This window comes from Canis lupus, chromosome 35, assembly GCF_048164855.1.
Source record: "Canis lupus baileyi chromosome 35, mCanLup2.hap1, whole genome shotgun sequence".
NCBI classification, from domain to species: Eukaryota; Metazoa; Chordata; class Mammalia; order Carnivora; family Canidae; genus Canis; species Canis lupus.
Genome location: NC_132872.1, coordinates 30,045,003 through 30,065,804, shown reverse-complemented (window position 1 = coordinate 30,065,804; position 20,802 = coordinate 30,045,003). Strand labels below are relative to the sequence as shown.

At 40.4% G+C, this 20,802-nt stretch overlaps 1 long non-coding RNA gene across 2 annotated transcripts; it reads left to right on the top strand.

Annotated features, from left to right (window-relative positions):
• Positions 1-310: 310 nt before the first annotated feature.
• LOC140624800 (uncharacterized) lies at positions 311-19,463 on the top strand. Of its 2 annotated transcripts, none has more exons than XR_012024242.1 (3): positions 311-581; positions 959-1,066; positions 19,287-19,463. It is a non-coding gene; the product is annotated as an uncharacterized lncRNA (long non-coding RNA). The 2 variants fall into 2 exon arrangements; XR_012024241.1 differs by lacking the exon at positions 19,287-19,463 and adding an exon at positions 11,808-13,481 and having other exon boundaries at positions 959-1,154.
• Positions 19,464-20,802: the final 1,339 nt, after the last annotated feature.

Below are 20,802 nucleotides of genomic sequence, written 5' to 3'. Positions count from 1 at the left end.
AAGACAAGTGAAACATTCCTACAGAATGAAAGAGTTCGGTGGAGTAGAAAGATTCCCCAATGAAATCAGACAGAAATAAATTCCAAATGAAGCGTCCAGGGAGCAGCTGCGAGCCCTCCACGGCGGGAGGTCAGCCCCATGCCAGCTCCGCAGCCCCGCGGGCACGCGCACCCAGAGCCCTCGTGTCCAGAAGCGAATGGAAGCAACCGCCCTGGCTGAGGAGGCCCCTGGGACCGCACCCCGGCTGGCCCTCTCCGGGCACCCCAGCTGGCCCACACCGGGCACCCTGGCTGGCCCTCTCCGGGCACCCCGGCTGGCCCTCTCCGAGCACCCCGGCTGGCCCCCTCCGGGCACCCCGGCTGGCCCACACCGGGGCCCAGGGACGCCCTGCAGCGCGGCTCCTCTCAGCAGAGGCTCAGCTAGTGACTGTTTCGCTCACCGTCTCCTCCTCGGGACCCGGGAAACGTGCTGCCAAACCTAAGGGCAGGATAGTTGCTGCCTAAGGTCTGGGCCCTGAGCTGCAATAGCACCGTATTGAAATGCCCACAGTTAGGACTCGCGACCCCGAAGTACTCGTGAGCGTAAGTTCAGAGCAGAGACCCTCCTGCCTTAATCATACACGACGGCGTGGACAGCGAGTGGCCCGGGGACACGGATCGGTGCCGTGGGAGGCGTTTCGTGGCCTCTAGTAAATTTTCCATTTGGAGTTAAATGTAAAGAGAACAGGTTATAGTTTTTGCTTTTATTTATGATGAAGTAACTATATAGATCTATGTAAAAATATTTTAATGTGGCTTCTTGGCAGCTCCAGGAACTCCATCTGCACCGTGGTTTATAAGCTCCACTTTGTCGGAATTCCTTATTCTGAGACGGCCAAAATAATAAGCAGTGCACATCTATGTGTGATGCTTTCTGGTCTAAAATGCAAATATAATCACTTAAAATATATTTTTTCCAGGGATCCAGAACTGCAAGTGCTCATGAGCAGGTGGCAAGGCTGTTGGCGGACTTATCCTGGCTGCTTGCACGTTATCCGTGAATTATCCTGATGAACAGCAGCAACCTGGTCAGTTCGCTGAGACGCTCCTTGGGTCCCCACGTGTAGTCGTCGGTAGCGCAGGTTTCAGAGGTGGTGGAAAGTATATTGGCAAATAGTAAGTTTAATAAGCACGGATCGTCCCTTTATTTACATTGCTTTTCTGTACAGCATTCAGCTACGAGATAAGCCCATTCTAATTTTGGAAGGATTGTACTCTTGAGAAAAAAATATTTTAAAAATTCAGTTTATTTGGGGTTAATTTTATCCCAGCCCTTCCTTTCAACAGAAATGTACTGCAGGCATATCCTTTACAGTTTCGCTCGATCTTTGTTGGAGCAGCAGTAGTAAAATACAATCTGGGAAGAAGAAAAAAATAACAAAAAACTTTTTCCCAGAATCATGCTGACATTACGTCAGTTTTATAGAAACACAGACACACTGGTATGTAAGCTCCAGTTTGGCAAAGTTGAGTGAACCCAAAGATGGATGAATCCTGGTCCCCGACCACACCTTAAAAGTTGTCACTAAACAAAAAACAGATGTGTTGATTTTAACTCTACTCAAAACATTTATAAATTCTTTATGAAGTTCTGTTTCGGGGCCCTAAAGAAAACAATAATGTTTTAGTTAAATCCTAGATATTTGTTTGATTTACTTAATGTCAACAAGGCCGCAGATAAGAAGTATGTATGGATTATAAGGAGAGAAATGTGAGTCTATGTGAGAATAGAATGTAAAAGGAAGTTACAGGTCTTAGAATCAGGTCAACCTTAATTTTTTTCAAGTCATAAAACTTTTCCAGCCACATGCCTTTCTCCCGTCCTTTGCTCAACACTGTTAAGAAGTGTGGGAAAACAGCTGCCTTGTGTGGTTGTAAAGGCAAGAGAACTACTGGGATCTCCCGAACTTGGAAGAGACATGTACTAATGTGTAGACAGCAATCAGGTTAAAAAAATAAAATAAAATAAAATAAAATAAAATAAAATAAAATAAAATAAAATAAAATAAAATAAAATAAAATAAAAAGACAGCAATCAGGTTGATTAATTCTCCTTTAGAGAGATTCAGTCTCCTTTAAAAGCAGGCTTGGAGGGGCAGCCCGGTGGCTCAGCGGTTGAGCGCCGCCTTCAGCCCAGGCCTCGACCCTGGGGCCCGGGGATCGAGTCCCACGTCGGGTTCCCTGCAGGGAGCCTGCTTCTCCCTCTGCCTGGGTCTCTGCCTCTCTCTGTGTCTCTCATGAATAAATAAAAAAAAAAAAATTAAAAGAAAAAGGCTTGGAAAGAGAATCGGGGCCACGTGGCCTATTTCAGCGGGCCTCGTACACGCATGCACACACCCACGTACAAGGGGAGCACGCCGTTGGCCGTCCCGATTCACACGCAACCCAGCTTGTCCCTCCCAGAGAAGTTCACAGTCACCCAGAGCGATGACACTGTAAAGTCAACGTCTTCATTCATTGCCGTACAAAACTCTTTTCTTTCTTTCTTTCTTTCTTTCTTTCTTTCTTTCTCTTTCTTTCTTTCTTTCTTTCTTTCTTTCTTCTTTCTTTCTTTCTTTCTTCTTTCTTTCTTTCTTTTTCTTTCTTTCTTTCTCTTTCCTTCTTTTCTTTCTTTCTTTCTTTCTTTCTTCTTTCTTTCTTTCTCTTTCTTTCTTTCTTTTCTTTCTTTCTTTCTTTCTCTTTCTTTCTTTTCTTTCTTTTCTTTCTTTCTTCTTTCTTTCTTTCTTTCTTCTTTCTTTCTTTCTCTTTCTTTCTTTTCTTTCTTTCTTTCTTTCTTTCTTTCTTTCTTTCTCTTTCTTTCTTTTCTTTCTTTCTTTCTTTCTTTCTTTCTTTCTTTCTTTCTTTCTTTCTTTCGATTTCATTTATTTATTCATGAGACAGAGAGAGAGCGAGGCAGGGACACAGGCAGGAGGAGGAGCAGGCCCCACATGGGAGCCGGTCGCGGGACTCGATCCCGGGCCCCGGGGTCACGCCCTGGGCTGAAGGCGGCGCTCAACCGCTGGGCCCCTGGGGCTGCCCCCAAACTCTTCTTTCACTTAAATTTTAGAAACGGGGGCGCCTGGGGGCTCAGCCGGTGAAGCGCCTGCCGTGGGCTCAGGTCATGACCCCGGGGTCCTGGGCTCAACCCCGCTCGGGGCTCCCGGCTCAGGCGGGCTCCTCCTCCTCCCTCTGCGCCCACCGCTCATGCACTCGCTTTCTGTCAAATTAAAAAAAAAAAAAAAAAGAAAATCCTTAAAAATAAATAAATAAATTTTAGAAACAGTGTGATGAAAACAAGTCAAAACTCGAGGGCACTTTCACAAGGGTACCAAACTCCCCGCCATCCTTGTCTCAAAATCCGCGTATTTGGGACGGAAGGGGTGGCATCCACACACTTGGGGTGCTTCACCCCCTGGGGCTGTCCGCGGAGGGCGGTGGGGGAGGGGCGGGGACAGGCCCTTTGACCTGCCTCCGGCCTTGCCGGGGATGAGGCTCCAGACAGAGGGCAGAGCCCCCCGCCCCGGGACCTCACGCAGACCGAGGCTTTCACGGAGAATCTTACACTTACTAAGCCGCAGGTGTTTTGCGCGCTGTCCTTCCTGCAGAATCGGGCTTTCTCCCCGGGCGGGCGTCGGCCCTCTCAGGCGCTGACCTTGAAGGACCCCGACGCAATTCTCACGCCCGCAGGAACCGCCGCAACTGACAGAAACTGTTTTGGACAAAAGGCCGCGCGTTACGATTTGGAAAATAGCAAGTCTTTAAACAAAGTCTCACGTTAAAGAGGCGCCTCGGGTTTTAGGCCCTGACAACAGGTTTTAACTATTGTGACTCCTTTGTCGGATTCCTGGACATCGGTGCTCCCTCTGGTTTTCGGGAATCACATTATATACATATTTTAAGGATTTTGGAGCAGCCCGGGTGGCAGCGGTTTACGGCCGCCTTCGGCCCAGGGCGTGACCCCGGGGTCCCGGGATCGAGTCCCGCGTCGGGCTCCCTGCGTGGAGCCTGCTTCTCGCTCGGCCTGGGTCTCGGCCTCTCTCTCTCTCTCTTTCTCTCTGTGCGTCTCTCATGAGTAAATAAATAGAATCTCCAAACACAGAGAAGTCCCTCCTAAATAATCCGAATGTCTACAGGAGGCAAACGGGCACACAGATGAGTGGGTCACAGAGGCCTGGAGCTTCTGCACCCCACCTAGAAGAGTCAGGGTCTGGATCATCAGTCCCAGCTGCTCGTTGCCCTCTGAATTTGAACACCCTTTGCTAATGTTTGCCATTTTTCAGGAAAAGGCCAAAATTCCTGATTATTCTGTGAAATCTCCCCATTTTTAAATATTGGAAACTAATTTTTAAAAATGTTTTAAAACACTGTGCAGAGCAAATGTACTATGTTTATGGTTTCTATGTAGCCCTTGCGGTCGAAGCTGTTCCCTGTTACCATAAGCTACGTGCACCCTCAGCTGAAACTGCCTAATGAACACAATCTACTGTAATTATCACTTCAATTGCACATTACAGTATAGACAACTAATGCGTTTCAAGACTTCTCTTATAAATACAAAATTTCACCCTCCTCATCATACTATTTATAAACCTCTATTTTCAATCTTCCAAAAGGAAAAAGATCGATTTAAAGTAGAATTATGAGGGAGAAATACATTTAATGTGTTTTCTCCTAAGTCCCCTATTCTTCTGGGTTCATTTTCCTAAGTATCAAGTCCTTGTCTTCTATGCTAAGGGGCATTTCAGAATTCCAGGATTTTTCACGATTCCCTTGGGGAATTACAGTCATGGTCTCCATCACCTCTTGCCATGAATTACAACAGCTGACACTTGCTGTCCTCTTTTTGGTCACTGTGTCCCACACAAGGCCTTCCCCTTCATTCTCAAGGAAACAATAAGACAAGGCCGTTGCATGTATGCTCAGGATTAAATGAGAGAGAACTCCATATACTCAAAGTAGGAAATAAGTCTAAAAGAAACGCTGGTTCTTCTTAGACTCTGGCCTTTATCATGAATTGGAAGGAAATTGCTTTGGCCTGTTGTGTTTCTCTCCAGTTTACCATGTCTGACATTAGCATTTAAAACATTCTTTTTTTTTTTTTTTACGTTTGATAATCTTGTCTGTGACAAAACCCATAATAAATAGAATCCACGATAATTTAAGGAAGATGTTTTGCCATGAGAATACTTTAAAAATTTTGTTTCACATGACAAACATACTTCCCATGAAAACTCACATGAAGACCAAACTAATACAGTATTTTAAAAATTGAATTTTTTTTCAAATGAACCAGACTTTCCTTCTTTTTTTTTTTTTAAGATTTTATTTATTTATTTGAGAGAGAGAGAATGAGAGAGCTTAAGCAGGGGAAGCGGCAGAGGAAGGGGGAGAAAAGGACTCCTCGCTAAGCAGGGAGCCCGATCTGGAACTGGATCCCGGGACCCTGGGATCACGACCTGAGCTGAAGGAAGACCCTTGAACTGCTGAGCCACCCATGTGCCCCTAAACCCAACTTTCACATCTCAGCAACATCTCTACCAACCCATAGATTCAGGGAAAATGTTGTTGCCATTGCTTATTATTTCTAAATAATTCAATGCTGAGGTAGTGTGGTTTTGGGTGAACATGAAAAGTTGTTTCTTTGGATTGTTAACAGAATCTTGATGCAATATTTAGGAATGTTTTCTAAGCAAGAGAATGAACGGTCTCCTGCACAGAAACAGAGATGAGAATGATAAAGATTTAAATATTAAATTATCCCAGTAGATGGATATTAATAAATTTGGCATTTAGAATCACGGTGGAATCTCAAATTCATCTTAGATGTCAACAGATCATGAATACTGCATCACCAATGACTTTCCTGGAATGTTTCCAAGACTGATCATACACATTTCTGGCCTTAGCATATCACAGATGGAAAGAATATATGGAACGTCATTCCCTTTTCCAGATTCAAGAGGCAACTGGTCCCGGGGTTTTCTGAAGCTTTCTCACACGGAGGAGAGTCATCCTACATCAGTGCTGTGGCTGCTCCAAAAGAGGTTTTGATCTGTACCTCTATGGGGATAAAAGAGGTCTTTGCAGAAGGGAGCTCAAGAAAAAAGAGAAAGAAAAAAAATTTTTTCAGCTGCCAAATTCCCATATACTTCAAAAATCCCCATTAAAGAAAACAATCTTTTTCTAACTTGCTGTCCATACGTGTAAGTTTATATTTGTGATGATAACCTTTCCTATCATTTGCTCTACTGAAGCTTTGTGAGTGAACACAGGATAAGAAATGAATGATCCCAACAATTACATTACTATACACCTCAGAAAGGCAACCTTTTTCCCCCCCATATAAAATGTAATCCTTTGATTTTGGAATTAAATACAAAAAAGCAGAACTGCCCAGGATGATATAAGAAGACAGAGCTGGCCCACTCGCCTAAAACATCCTCTTTTTACCTGAATTGTCACTTTCATAAGTGTGCTGCCTAAACTTCCACCATATTTGCATAATGAACACTTATTTCCAGTTGATGAGTCTAATACTTACGGTTCAGAATACACGCATATACCAAGTCTGAGACTTATTTGGACATTGCTTTCAACATTTACATAGATAAGAGTCAGAAAAATCACCAGAATGGTTTGATCAGTCAAAAGTATTGCAAAAGTAAGACTTTGCAGAATAATTTAATAGTCTGCTTCAATCAAAACATCAATATCAGAAAAAATTTTTTGTGTATTCTTTGTTGGACAGAACATGCTGGAAAATTGGATTAAAATTTTGAGAAACACAAATATATAAGCTTGCAGATTTAATGATTTTCAAAAATTATTTTCAAGTTATGTTCATCATAAACAGGTTTCTTGCTAAATACATCTTTCTGTAAATCTTTTCAACCATTGCTTACAATCCATTCTAGATGTTTCCAACCTGGAGTGCCCAAAGGTCTAGATATTCTGGAAGGTATTAAGACCCACCACATGAACTTGCCATTTTTGTAGCTCAAAAATAGCTAAACATCAACAGTTTCATATTGTTCAACCGAGAGTAATAAATGAGAGTCATTAATGAATTCAATAAAACAAATAAGTTATTTTTACTATTTTTGAATTTTAAAAATTAATACATTATAGATTGACAAAAATTCTGATGAGTTCATGGTGATCTGAAGCTCTGTTAACTTTAATACACGTTTACTTATTAAAACTGAAAAATAATTATTTAATAAATACAGTTTAATGAATATAAAAAATTTTCTTAGCAGCCTTAAAATTTGCCATAGCAATAGTTCAAACAACTCAGATATTCAAAACTAGAACTTTGTTTTTCTTTGAGTAAATCCATCATAATCCTCAAAGTGCTCATTTCTTGAAAACAGGAGGCAACGATCTAGATAAGAAATATGTTCACTTCCTGTTAATATAAAAGTCTCTTTTCAGATAGCCGATCAAATCCAGAGTTCTCGCCCTCTCCATTCTCCTTTTCTGGGGAGTAATCTAAGCTTCAGAATCTTACCAGCATGACTTTGAGGAAGGAAGGTTTGCTTCGTAGGTTCTTTTTTTTTTTTTTTTTTAAGATTTTATTTATTTATTCATGAGAGACAGAGAGAGAGAGAGAGGCAGAGACCCAGGAGGAGGGAGAAGCAGGCTCCACGCAGGGAGCCGGACACGGGACTCGATCCCGGGACTCCAAGATCGCGCCCCGGGCCAAAGGCAGGTGCCAAACCGCTGAGCCACCCACGGATCCCCTAAATAACTTTTAAAATATTGAGAAAAGAGCAAAAATATTCTGAAATGATACAACTACATGTTTCTAAATTCAAACCATTAGACCAACACAGATATATATACTGTAAAGAAAGATCGAAATCTCCTCTAATAACTTTTTCATCACAGGACACAATTTATGGCTTTCAGCCATTTGATAATGAAAGTTAAGTTTTCCGTGCTATTACTGGAATTGGGCACAATAACTCATTCTCCAAAACCAATTTATATAGAAAACATATTCAATACTGAGATGATTGAGTTCCTGTATTTCTCTTTTGTCGTTTGGCAGCAATTTGTGTGAGACTCAAGAAGATAGAGTGAGAACTGATGGTAGTTATTTCTTCAAGATATGTGGAAAAGACCAATGGTACTGAAAGCATGTGTCACTTAAAATCATTCATTTTAGATTAAACTCATGGTCTGCAGTGACAGAAATCCCAAAGAAGATATCTATCTTTAAGGATTAATAGAGTTTTATCCGAGGATTATTCTTGATAAAAAAAAAATACGGCTGTTGTGTTGTTGGGTTTTTTTTGCTTCCTTTAGTAGCTCATTTGACAGCCATTGTAGCCATAGATGGCAGTAGACATTTGAATCTATTTTTTCTGAGGTATGTGAATGTTGGACTGAGTCTTTGGTAACTACAATTTATTTTGAAGGCACAATGGACTTTGTAATCTGTTCTCCAACACTCAATAAATCTGTCAGTTACCTAAGCACTGAAATAATTATAAGGCGGTTGGCAATTCCATTTGTGAAACTGACAATTTCAATTTCTGAGCCTTTAGTATCTTTTATAACCTTGCAGTTGAGGTCGTAAAGGCATGTGATTTTTTTCTATATTTTTCAAACTTTTTAGAGCATTTCTTCAATAATGGATATTATGGTAATCTCCTCAAACAATCTCTAAACATTCTTCATCATGAAGCAGCTGTGAGAGTTGGGTGGGATTGGGTGAACCTTGAGAGGTCCACATCTTTGGGTTAATGACACATTCCCTACTACAACCATTGTCACAGCAACCCACACAGCAGATGGTCTGGCAATCTAAACCAAACTCAGTTAATGTGCAACATATTCTTGGCCACTGAAATTAGCTGATGATTAGCCCAGTCATCACTAAAGTTGGTAATAATGAAGAAAACTGGAACCAGACGCCCATCTTCTCCTAATGATGTGGTTGGTGAATGCGCCATCAGCCTGCCACCCTGAAGGACACTAATTTGAAGATACAACTAAAACACATCTAAGCCAGACTTGATCAAATCATATCTAGACAGGTTATTTCTCTGAAACTTTTAAACAATGCAAATAAGTCCCTTTATAACCAAAATCATTTCAAGATAATTTTTTACATAACAAGTTAAATAGACTTAACTATATCTCTCCTTAAATCAAAGTCTAACAAATATTTCTGTAGCTAGAAGTATTGTGCCTCATGTTTTTACAGTTTAGTTACATTATCTTAAATTATTTGGGGAACAAATAAGAGAAAATATTTTTCTATTAATTTTCTTAAAAAGTTAAAAGCAAAGGATACTGTATATTAAATCACATATTTGGTTGATTAGCTTCTTTTACCTGCTTTTTCTATAATCAAAGAATGTTAACATGAGAATAAGATCACAATGATCATTTAGTTGAACAATACATCTGTGACTTGAATTTTATTCCAATTGGTCATTAACCAACTCTAGGTTACTTCCAGTGACAGAAAACTCATACCTCCTGAGATAGCTTCTTCCATCTTCATTCAAAATTTGTTGGTGAGCTCCACTTTCACTCGTATTAGAATGCAGACGAGTTAACTGGAAGATCCTATAAATCTGAATAGTATTTATTTTCCTTTCTCTCTAGATAATAATTTGTCACTTTTATGTCTCTTCAGGCAAAGTATTCATTGCTAGTTGCCTTTGAAATTCCTGCTGTCTTTATTCAAAGATTTCACTTCAATTTTCCTTTTAACCAATTGACATTGGGTTACTATGTTGTTGTTTTTTTAATTTAGTCAATTATGATTGCAGAGATTAGAAAAGGAACTGTGGCTCTCAATGTCTTTTCTAAAATCCTGTTATCCTGTTTAGAGGTCAGTAAGCTTTCTAGTACTATAGTCTATTGGAGTTCATCAATTTTGGAAATTTCTTGGTCTTCATCTCTTCAAATATTCTTTCTTCTCTGTTCTCCCTCTGCTTTCTTCCTAAGAATTCATTAATAAACAAATTGGGAATTGTTTTAAATCTCTTTCATTTCCATCTCTTCCTTTTGTTTCAGTATGGATACATTCTATCAACTTGTCTTTAGGCTCACTTATCCTTTTTTCTACTGTTTCCATGCTCCTGCGAAGTCTGTTTAAGGACTTTTTCGTTTCTTTTTTTTTTTTTTTTAAGATTTAATTTATTCATTTGAGAGAGAGAGATTGAGCAGGAGTGGGAGGAGGAGCAAAGAGAGACGGATAAACAGACTCCTCCTTTTTTTTTTTTTTTTTTTTTCAGACTCCTCCTTGAACAGGGAGACATATCTATTTCCTACCTGATCCGAAGGCAGACACTTAACCAACTGAGCCACCCAGGTGCACAGAATTTTTCATTTCTGTAATGTTTTCTTCATTCTAATATTTCCATTCTTTTCTACAGCAGATGGCTCTTCCTTTTGCCATTCTGCCAGAGGTAAAAGTAACCCTCGATTTCTCCCCCGTTAAGCACACAACACTTTTGGAGTTTAGTTCTTTTTGTTTCTTTGAATACACAAAAGCTCTCTGATGGGTTTATAAAACTAGATTCTGTAAGATATCTGGATTATTTGGTTGTTAGGGTAGATCTCTTGCCATTTTATAAATCTGAACCAAAATCAAAAGTGCCATATGGTTTTATTTCATTTTAAAAGTCATAGTGTTATGACATCCACTGACATGATTTTATTTTTAATTCAGCCAATAATTAAATCCCTAGTCTTGCAGATGGAACAGTATATCAAGAATCTAGAGGCCTATGCTCTGAAACATGCCCTGTCACTCATTGCCTGTGCAGTTTGTGCGAATACATTTAAACTTGGAGTTTCTCCAGAGATGTGTAAATATATTAGAGTGGGTTATCACTAGAAAGAAAAAGGAAGAATAGCATTCATATAAGAAATATTAGAGATTTTATGTTTATCTAAAGCTCAATTTCTTTGAAAACAAAGAAAGAAGGAATATAAAACAACTATGACATAATATTAACAATTATTATTTCTGAAGAGTCAATAATACCATTCTAGCATTTGTAATTTTCCATGTTTTTTGTTAATTTTTCAAAATTAAAAAATGTAGTAGTTATACATCACTCTAACCAGTGTAGCAACAAATGATATAAAGGGGAAAATGTAGTGATTACAACTCAGCCAGAATAAGGGGGGGTAATAAAGTAAAACTTACAAAAACCATGAAGAAATTAATATTATTTTTAAAGAAATTATTAATGACCTAGTATTCTACTTGCTGTCAGGTATTCACCTTGTCTGATAGGAAAGCTGGCGGATCCAATCACAAGATTACTGGTAAAATATTGAAAAATATACGAAGGCTTCGTAGAATCCCCAAAGATCTCCACCATGAAGGGTATATTCATGTATAGGTGTATAAAGAAGCAGGGTCTTGTGTTATTTTCCATCCAAAATTCTTATAAATGTAATTTTTCTAAAGATTACACTTGGAAATTCTAATATACAGGATTTATCTTTCTCTCTCGAGCTTACTTCACTTAGCATAATGTCCTGTAGTTCCATCCATGTTGTCATCAGTAGCAAGATTTCTCGCTTTCACATAGTGGAATAATATCCAATTATGTATATAAATAAACCACATTTTTTTTACTATTTCCTAATGACAGACATTTAGGTTGTTTCTATATCTTGGCTATTTTAAATCATGCTGCAATGAACAGAGAGGTGAAGAGATCTCTTTAAGATACTGATTTTGTTCCCAGAAGTGGGACTGAAGGATCATCTGGTAGTTCTATTTATGTTTTTTTTTTTTTTTTTTTTTTTCAGGAACCTCCATACTGTTTCCCATTGTGGCTGCACCAGTTTGCATTTCTGCCAACAGTACATCAGGGGTCCCTATCCTCCACATCATCACCAACACTTGTTATTTCTTATCTTTTTGATAAATGCCATCCTAACAGGTGTGGAGTAATATCTCATAGTGGTTCACAGTAGAATGGTGATCACTAGAAGACAGTGGGTGGGAGAAGTAGGGAGATGCTCCGCAAACAGCGAAGATCTTCAGTTATAAGATGAGCAAGTTCTGGGTTTCTACTGTTCAGCGGGATGACTATAGTTAATGACGCTGAACCGTATGGTTGAAATTTGCTAAAAGAGTAGACCTTACACATTCTCCCCACATGCACACAAATATAACAATGCGAGGTGATGAATGTGCTGATTAACCTGGCTGTGGAAATTATTTCACAAAGTATATGTATATCAAATCATTATGTTGTACACTTTATATATATTTTTTCTGTCAGTTAGACCCCAATAAGGAAAAAAAAACCTACAAGAAATGTAAGTAATGCAGCAAAGATACAGAATCCAGGAAAAATAGCAAACCAAGCTGTGATATTTAGCAAAATCACATAGAAGCACAGAATAGGAGGAAAGGATGTAGAGAGTTCTGGTTCATAATGTCCAGTTTAAACAAGAAACTAAGATTTAGAAAGCTAATACACTAGAGGTTATTAAAGTTAGAAGCTCTATAGATCTATTTCTTCAGACTGTTAATCTCTACACCATTCCATGACTTCTAGGCAAGTTCCACTGGAAATCTCAAGGAGCACTTTAATACTACTCTCTTTCTCACTCTTGACCTACTTCCAGTCAGCAACCACGTTTTATGAGTTCTTCATTGCAAAACCAATGTTTTCCAACCTCAAGATTTATTTATATTATGTAATTGTCAAAAATGTGAGAAACTAGTAAAAGTACATAAAACCAACCATGTGAATTGTAAAACCAATGTCGTCATTTAGATTTTTCTACTATAATAATCATAGGTAATCAATGTAGAAAATAAAAACTCAACATTATAACATCCACAAATCTGGATTCATTCCCACTAAGCATTTCAAACATTTCATTTCTGTGCTTCAAAATATCTTTCACTTTTGTCCTTTCCTAAGTAGTCCTTTGTCACTGGCCCTCCAATGTGTACACTTTCTATTCCACTTTCATGCTGCTTCCAGATTACTGACCTAAGACATAGATTAGATCCTGCTACTTCATTTCTCAATGGTAATCAAAGGTGTTCATCTTCCAGATAGCTACACACACACACACACGCACACAAACGCACACACACACTCTCTAAAATGGTCCAATATGTCATATAAGAGTTTCCACGGGATAAAATTTAGAACCAGTTCTTTTGTTTGATCAGAGATGGAGTAGGGACTTGAAAACAAAACAAGATGAAAAGGTAGTTAGCTTAAGACAAGTATTCTAATTTGGAACTAACTTGACCAGGAAAAGGATATTGTGAGGGGCATTAGGTTCCCAAAAGCAGTGACTATAACAGAAGGTTAAGGCTAGGGGCATCTGGGTGGCTCTGTGGTTGAGAGTCTGCCTTTAGCTCAGGGCATGATCCTGGGGTCCTGGGATCAAGTCCTGCATCAGGCTCCTCGCAGGAAGCCTGCTTCTCCTTCTGCCTGTGTCTCTGCCTCTCTCTCTGTGTGTGTCTCTCATGAATAAATAAATAAAATCTTTAATAAAAAAAAAAACAGGCTATGCCTAGGCTATGCCTAGCCTTCATATGTTAGCTTAAGGCTAACATATGAAGGAACACATGTTCCTTAGGTACATGCTCTGCAATGTGTCTAAAATCCTCACTATCTGTGCTTGAAAAACACAGTCATCAGTCATTTTCACTGTTTGAGTAGAATAATTTGTCTTCCTATTATTTAAGACACCGGCTGCTAACCATCTCCAAAGGACATACCCCCCAAGCCCCACCTCACTAGAAATAGCAGGTGGTCATTGCAACCTACTGAAGTAGAAGAACTCTCAAACTGCATATATTTTAGAGAAAGTGGAATTGATAGGCCAAATGTTGAATCAATGACTGTTGCCAGTGAAAACTGGATATCCTGGGTGGCCATTTGCCATTCCTTATAAGATGCCCAATTCAGAGAAGGCAGAAGGACACAATTCACTGAAGCAGCAGGAAATGGGTTCCCCAAAATAAAGAGGTGTTTTTATACAATAAGAAGAGAAAAAAGAAAGGAAATAGTTCTGGACACTATATCAACTAATTTAAATGAGTTTGATAAAAGATCTGGATTATTAACAAATTTTTAAATACATAGAACTAAGCATAGACATTTTATTAAGTATACATTATGCAAAGATCAGATTCGGTTTTCTTCATCTAAATAATTTTAGCTTTGTACTCTTGTTCTTTTATTTTCCTAGTTGCAACTGATTAATATTCCCATTTAATAGTTAATGTTGATACTAATCAACTATTCCAGGTACCACGTATCTTCTCTGCACTGGGCAATGCTAAAACATACATTCCTCAGTTTCTTCCTCCTTCCACTGATGACGGCAATGATAACGACATCTATTGAATATTTCCTGTGTACTAGGCACTGTTCTAAGTATCGGATGTATTTTTTTAATCAAAGTGCAAATTACATGGTGTTTTATTAATTCCAAGTGTACAATATAATGATTCAACACATTACTCAGTGCTCTTCATGATAAGTGTACTCTTAATTCCCTTTATCTACATCCCTTCTCCTATTTCTCCCCTGTCAATTATCAGTTTGTTTTCTATAGTTAAGAGTCTGTTTTGGGGTCTTGTTTTTGTCCTTTTCTTTCCTTTGTGTGCTCATTTGTTTTGTTTCTTAAATTCCACATATAAGTGAATCATATGGTATTTATTTTTCTCTGATTTATTTTACTTAGCATTATACCTTCTAGATCCATCTATGTTGTTGCAAATGGTGGGATTTCATTGTTTTTGATGGCTGAGTAATATTCCATTGTGTGTGTGTGTATTTGTATTGTATATATGTTGTATATATATTGTATATATATATGACTTCTTCATCTATGGATGGATATTTGGGTTGCTTACATATCTTGGTTATTGTAAATAATGCAGCAATAAACATAGGAGTGCATATATCTTTTCAGATTAGTGTTTCCATTTTTGGAGGGTAAATATTCAGTAGTACAATTACGCAATCATATGCTAATTCAATTTTCAATTTTTTGAGGAACCACCCTACTATTTTCCACAATGGTGCACCAATTTGCATTCCCACCAACAGTGCAAGGTGGTTCCTTTTTCTCCACATCCTTGCCACCACTTGTTATTTCTCTATTTTTTATAGTTCATTTCAGACATTGCATAAGGCAGAATTAAAAATAGATTTAGGGTACATTATTCTGACAGATATAAGATAGTATCTCATTGTGGTTTTGATTTGCATTTGCCTGATGATCAGTGATGTTGAGCATCTTTTCATTTATTTATTGGCCATTTGTTTGTCTTCTTTGGAAAAATGGCTATTCAGGTCCTCTGCCCACTTTTAATCTAATTGTTAGGTTTTGGTGTTGAGGTGTATAAGTTCCCTATATAGTTTGGATATTAACCCCTTATCAGATTTGCAAATATCTTTTCCCATTCAGTAGGTTGCCTTTTTGTTTTGATGGTTCCCTTCGCTGTGCAACATTTTTTCTTTTGGTGTAGCCCCGATAATTTAATTGTACATGTCTTAACCATTTAGAACACATATCCTAATGCAAAGGAAAATTTGGCATGAGCTTAGAGTAATTATTTGGTTAATTAGGCATTAAAATGCAAAATTGGCTTTCACATCTCAACACCACTTAAACTAACAGATTTTTTTCAGGAGGCTTTTGTGTTTTGTTTTTTTTTAACAAACTTATTTGCATGTGTGAAATCTTGCTGCGAGGCTGCATAAGGCAGAATTAAAAATAGATTTAGGGTACATTACATTTCTATCACACAAGAAAGACCTAAGTGAACTCCCCAGGTCTGTCACACTCTTTGGTTATTTAAAGAACAGAACTAAATTTGTGTGTTCAGCTGTGATATTTCTTGTCGGGTCATCCTACAGTGTTCAAGAATAGGCCATCTGATTACTGTGGCATGTGCATGGAGTTTACCCACTTTAAAACCATGACAAATCAAGTTAGAGTCCTGCAACAGAAAGGCAGAAAGCTTAATGTATGAATTTAATATATAAATAGCCTATGATGGGGACAAAGTGAAAAGACTTTTGCAACAATGGCAAGCTACAAATGCACACCATGAAAATAAATGATGGGTCCATTTCATGGTTATGGAAAACATAGACCCTCCTATCATTATTTTCTATAATAACCTAATTGAGCAACCAACATAATTTAGTAATAGCACCGCTTCCATTTGGATAAAGACTATAAGTATCTCTATTCTGAAAGAATGGGCAATTATATCTTTTGAACCAGTAGGACCTTATATTCTAATAAGTATTTGTGGAAAATTATTAGGTAAAGCCCTACAATGAAAAGGCAGTTATTATTTACAGAAGTACTTTTGAAGTCACAATATGCTTATCTCTACAATTTGGAGAGAAATCAATACAAAAACCCAACGAGAAAATATGTTGACCATATTTTCTGAACTAGTAATTCAGAGATTTAAAATAACTATCTTACTTGTGGTTTGTGCTTGTGATTATTCTAAATGAGAAGTCATAAAAGTGAAACATATCAACTCATTTTTTGTTTGGACAAATAGAATTATATTAAATTAAAACTACATCATGCAAGTTATATCTATGATCTATCAAAGCCTTGCTTAAGAGATTTCTGCTTGGGGCACCTGGGTGGCTCAGTGGTTGAGCATCGGCCTTTGGCTCAGGTCATGATCCCGGGGTCCTGGGATCCAGCCCCACTGGGAGCTCGCTGCTCAGCGAGAAGTCTGCTTCTCCCTTTCTCCCCGCCAGCTTGTGTGCTCTCTCTCTTTCTCTCCCTTTCTCTCTCTCAAATGAATAAACAAAGTCTTTTTTAAAAAAGAGAGATTTCTGCTTTTGGGCATCTTAAGATAACAGGGACTGGAGTCACCAAATGGCACTAGAACATTTGAATGTCCAAATCCAAATAATGAGCCTCTACCGCATATCATATAAAATATGAACTAGATGTAGATGAATAATTAACCTAAACGAAGACCTAAAACTATAGAATTTCTAGAAGAAAATTCAAAAAAAATTTATGTGACCTTAGGTTAGCAAAGATGCATTAGGTAGGACAGAAAAAACATTACCATAAACTAAAATATTGATGAACTATCAAAAAGTAAAGGTTTTTTTCTCCCCTTTCAAAGATACTGTTAAGAAAAATGAAAAGACAAACCACAGACTGGGAAAAAATATTTGCATAGCATAGGTCTAATCAAGGACAGGTGAACCTAAAATACAAAGAACTCTTACAACAGTAAGATAAATTATTCAAATAAGATATGGATAAAATATTTAAATGGAAAATTTACCAAATAAGGATATAAAAAGAGCAAATAAGCACATGAAAAGATCTTTAGTATCATTAGTCAATATGGAAATGCATAATAAAACATCATACTACTGCAAACCCACTAAGATGGTTACATTTTTTTAAGATTTATGTATTTATTTAGAGACAGAGAAACATGAGTGGGAAGAAGGGCAGAGGGAAAGAGAGAAAATCCTCAAGCCGACTCTCTGCTGATCACAGAGCCCCATGTGGGGCTTGGGCTTGACCCCAGGGCCCAGAGATCATGACCTGAGCTGAAATTAAGAGTCAGGAACTTAGCCGACTGAGCCACCCAGGTGCCCCAGGATCGCTAAAATTTTTAAAAACTGACAAATGTTGGTGAAGATATAGAGCAACTGAAACTCATACATTGTTGGAGGAAATTCAAAATGATACACAATTTGAAATTTAGGATGATGCCTTCTAATCAGCTTACACTTAGGCTCATCCAACCCTTTGATTACACTCCTCATTGTTAGCCCAGAAAATACGAGTTTATGTTTCCAGGAAGGCTTGTCCACCAACATTTACAGGACCTTAAATCACACAGGCTAAAAGTGCATCAGTTGGAAAATGAATAGTCGGGGACAAAAAAGAAGAAGAACCCAGCTGATGTACATGACATTAGAACGTGGGTGGATTTTAGATCGGGAAGCTAAAGGAAAGAAGCCAAGCAGTAAAGGTGACCTACACGCTCCCTGAGATTCTATTAACTCGTATTCTTAAAAAGGGGGCGAACTACAGTGAGAGGAAGCACCGCAGCCGCCAGATGCCGCTGGGAGCGGGAAACGGGGGCACGAGGAGCACGGGGGCGGGGGGGGGGGAGGAAAACGCTCTAGTTTGGGGCGCTGCGGGCTCCAACCGCGCGAAGCCCCCCCGGGGGAGAGGGTGCTGGGGGCGGGGGGGCGCTCAGCCGGGCCCCAGGTGCTGAGCCGGAGCCGCGGGAACCCTGGCAGCACCGCGCCTGCCAGATGGGACGGCGACCCTGCCATCACCTGATGGGGGGCTTCATTTATTGTTTTGAGGACCGTATCCCCGAACGCACACTCCTCTGCTTCCCGGAGCCGAAGTGTGGCTGCTCTAGAAGGAGGCCGTTCCAAAGTCACCTGCCCGAGGTGTGAAGGGAACGCTCTCGAAATGGTCCATTTTCTTGGCAAAATGAGTCTGCCTTGGGCCCAGGCCGTGACCCCGGGTCCCGGGATCGAGTCCCGCCTCGGGCTGCCCGCACGGAGCCTGCTTCTCCCTCTGCCTGGGTCTCTGCCCTCCTCTCTGTCTCTCATGAATGAATAAATAAAATCTTTAAAAATATATATCCCCTAAAGCAATCCGTTCTGAACCCAAAACGCGATGAGGACAAGCATACGCCGGCAGAGGGGGAGTTTAGACTATTTAGAAATTTTAATCTTGAATATAAAAACTTTAAAGCACCTACTGATGCTCCCATGGTAGGTTTTCTGAAAGCTTTTGGGGGAAAAGTGTGTAGAACTTAATTTGTTTCATTTACACCCACTTTGGCAAATCCCACACATTTATGGCCTTATTCTGCACACCGCACAGCGTTGGACAGTCCGTTGGCCTGTCTAAAGATAACCAGAGGATTAAGACCAATGACAATAACTGAGAGGCCTGGAAGGATGACTGAAGTGACGGCTAAGTATATTTTAAACAATATACATACATATTTTCTAAAACATTTTATGCATTTCTTATTTGCAAGATAAACAAGTACAAATAACTGACTTCAGTTTATAGGAGGCAACAGGTACTTCTTTAGTCAGCAAACAACATGTGTAATTATCGCGTAACTATCCTGGCCCCAGTTTTATTGCTAACCAGTTATTTGGGCTAAGGGGTCACTGTGAGCTTTAATTTTCTTATCTGCATTCTGAAAGGACTACACGAATAACATATTTCTTTTTTTTTTCTTTTATTTATTTATGATAGTCACACAGAGAGAGAGAGAGGCAGAGACACAGGCAGAGGGAGAAGCAGGCTCCATGCACCAGGAGCCCGACGCGGGATTCGATCCCAGGTCTCCAGGATCGCGCCCTGGGCCAAAGGCAGGCGCCAAACCGCTGCGCCACCCAGGGATCCCGAATAACATATTTATAACAATGTCTTAAGGACTCATTACTTTCCTTTAAAAATAAAAAAAGAAATTTATAAATAAAGTTTCTATAGTTAACACCTACAAACAAAACGATGAGATTATACATAGTGTTGTGGTTCAGAGGTACTGTTTCCTCTCCCCGGAAAAATATTGACTTCATTGGTTTTAGGGTATCTACAGGGTTCGGAGGTTTTCCAGGGCTTGTGTATTCTGCTGTTGGAGGGAATGTGACTGCCACTTGCAAGTACTCGCACCCAAAGTAAATTTTGCTTGAGACATGATTACGAGGTTATGAGAATCTTTTAAAAATTAACCTTAAGAAACAAATTTAACCCCTCCCCTCCAAATCTTAATAAAATAGAGATTTCAGGTAGGTGACACTACTGTGATGAACGGAGTGAAGTCGGGCGAGTCTGCTCGGTGAGAGTCGGGCTACTGGCGTCTACACCTGTCCCCTGCCTCGGAGGGCTGCGATCTCCAAGTATTGCCCAGTCTGCGTTACTTTCCCTTCAGTGACCGGAAGGGCGCGGACCCACTGCCCTATGTTCTGGCGAATAAGAGGTGACGCCCGGAGACAGCAGGAAGACCGCGGGGAAGGCGTGAACGTCAGCTACTTACCTATGAACCAATGCTTATGGAGGATGCAATGCTCAGGGCGGTGCTCCGGGTGGTGCTCCAGGGGGTGCCCCGGGCGTTGCTCCAGGCCATGCTCCAGCAGTGCTCCAGGCCGTGCTCCAGGCCATGCTGCAGCAGTACTCCAGGGGGTGTTCCAGGAGGTGCTCCAGGCTGTGCTCTGGACGGTGCTCCAGGAGGTGCTCCAGGCCGTGCTCCGGGCCATGCTCCAGCAGTGCTCCAGGAGGTGCTTCAGGGGGTGCTCCGGGCAGTGCTCCGGTACCCGAGAGACAGCGGCAGTCACAGAGGTCGGGGCAGCTTCCTTGCCAGGACGACACTCCAACGGGAAGCCCCCCGATAACCAGTAGATAAGAGGATACATTCTGTCGGTGCAAAGTACCCTGTGGGGACAAGAGGCCCAGAGTGGGGCACTTGGGCCAGGCTGGCGGGGGCGTATCACCGAAGGGGTGGCACCCGGGCGAGAAGGCTTGAAGGGGCTAAGCACCCAAATCAAGAGGTCTTTCCAGGGTGCAGAGTCTTCTAGGTGTGTCCCAAGGATGAAGGCCCTGTCGGTGTGCCTGACGTGGGACAGATGGGTGTGCCTGGAGGGGTGGGCGAGGTGGGTGTGGTGGGACAGGTGGTGTGCGAGTCCCCCACGGGGACTGGGCCTGAGCAGCCCGACGGCCGCGCCCGAGGCCCGCGGGAGCTGTGGGGGTGCGGGCCGAGGCGCGGCCGCGG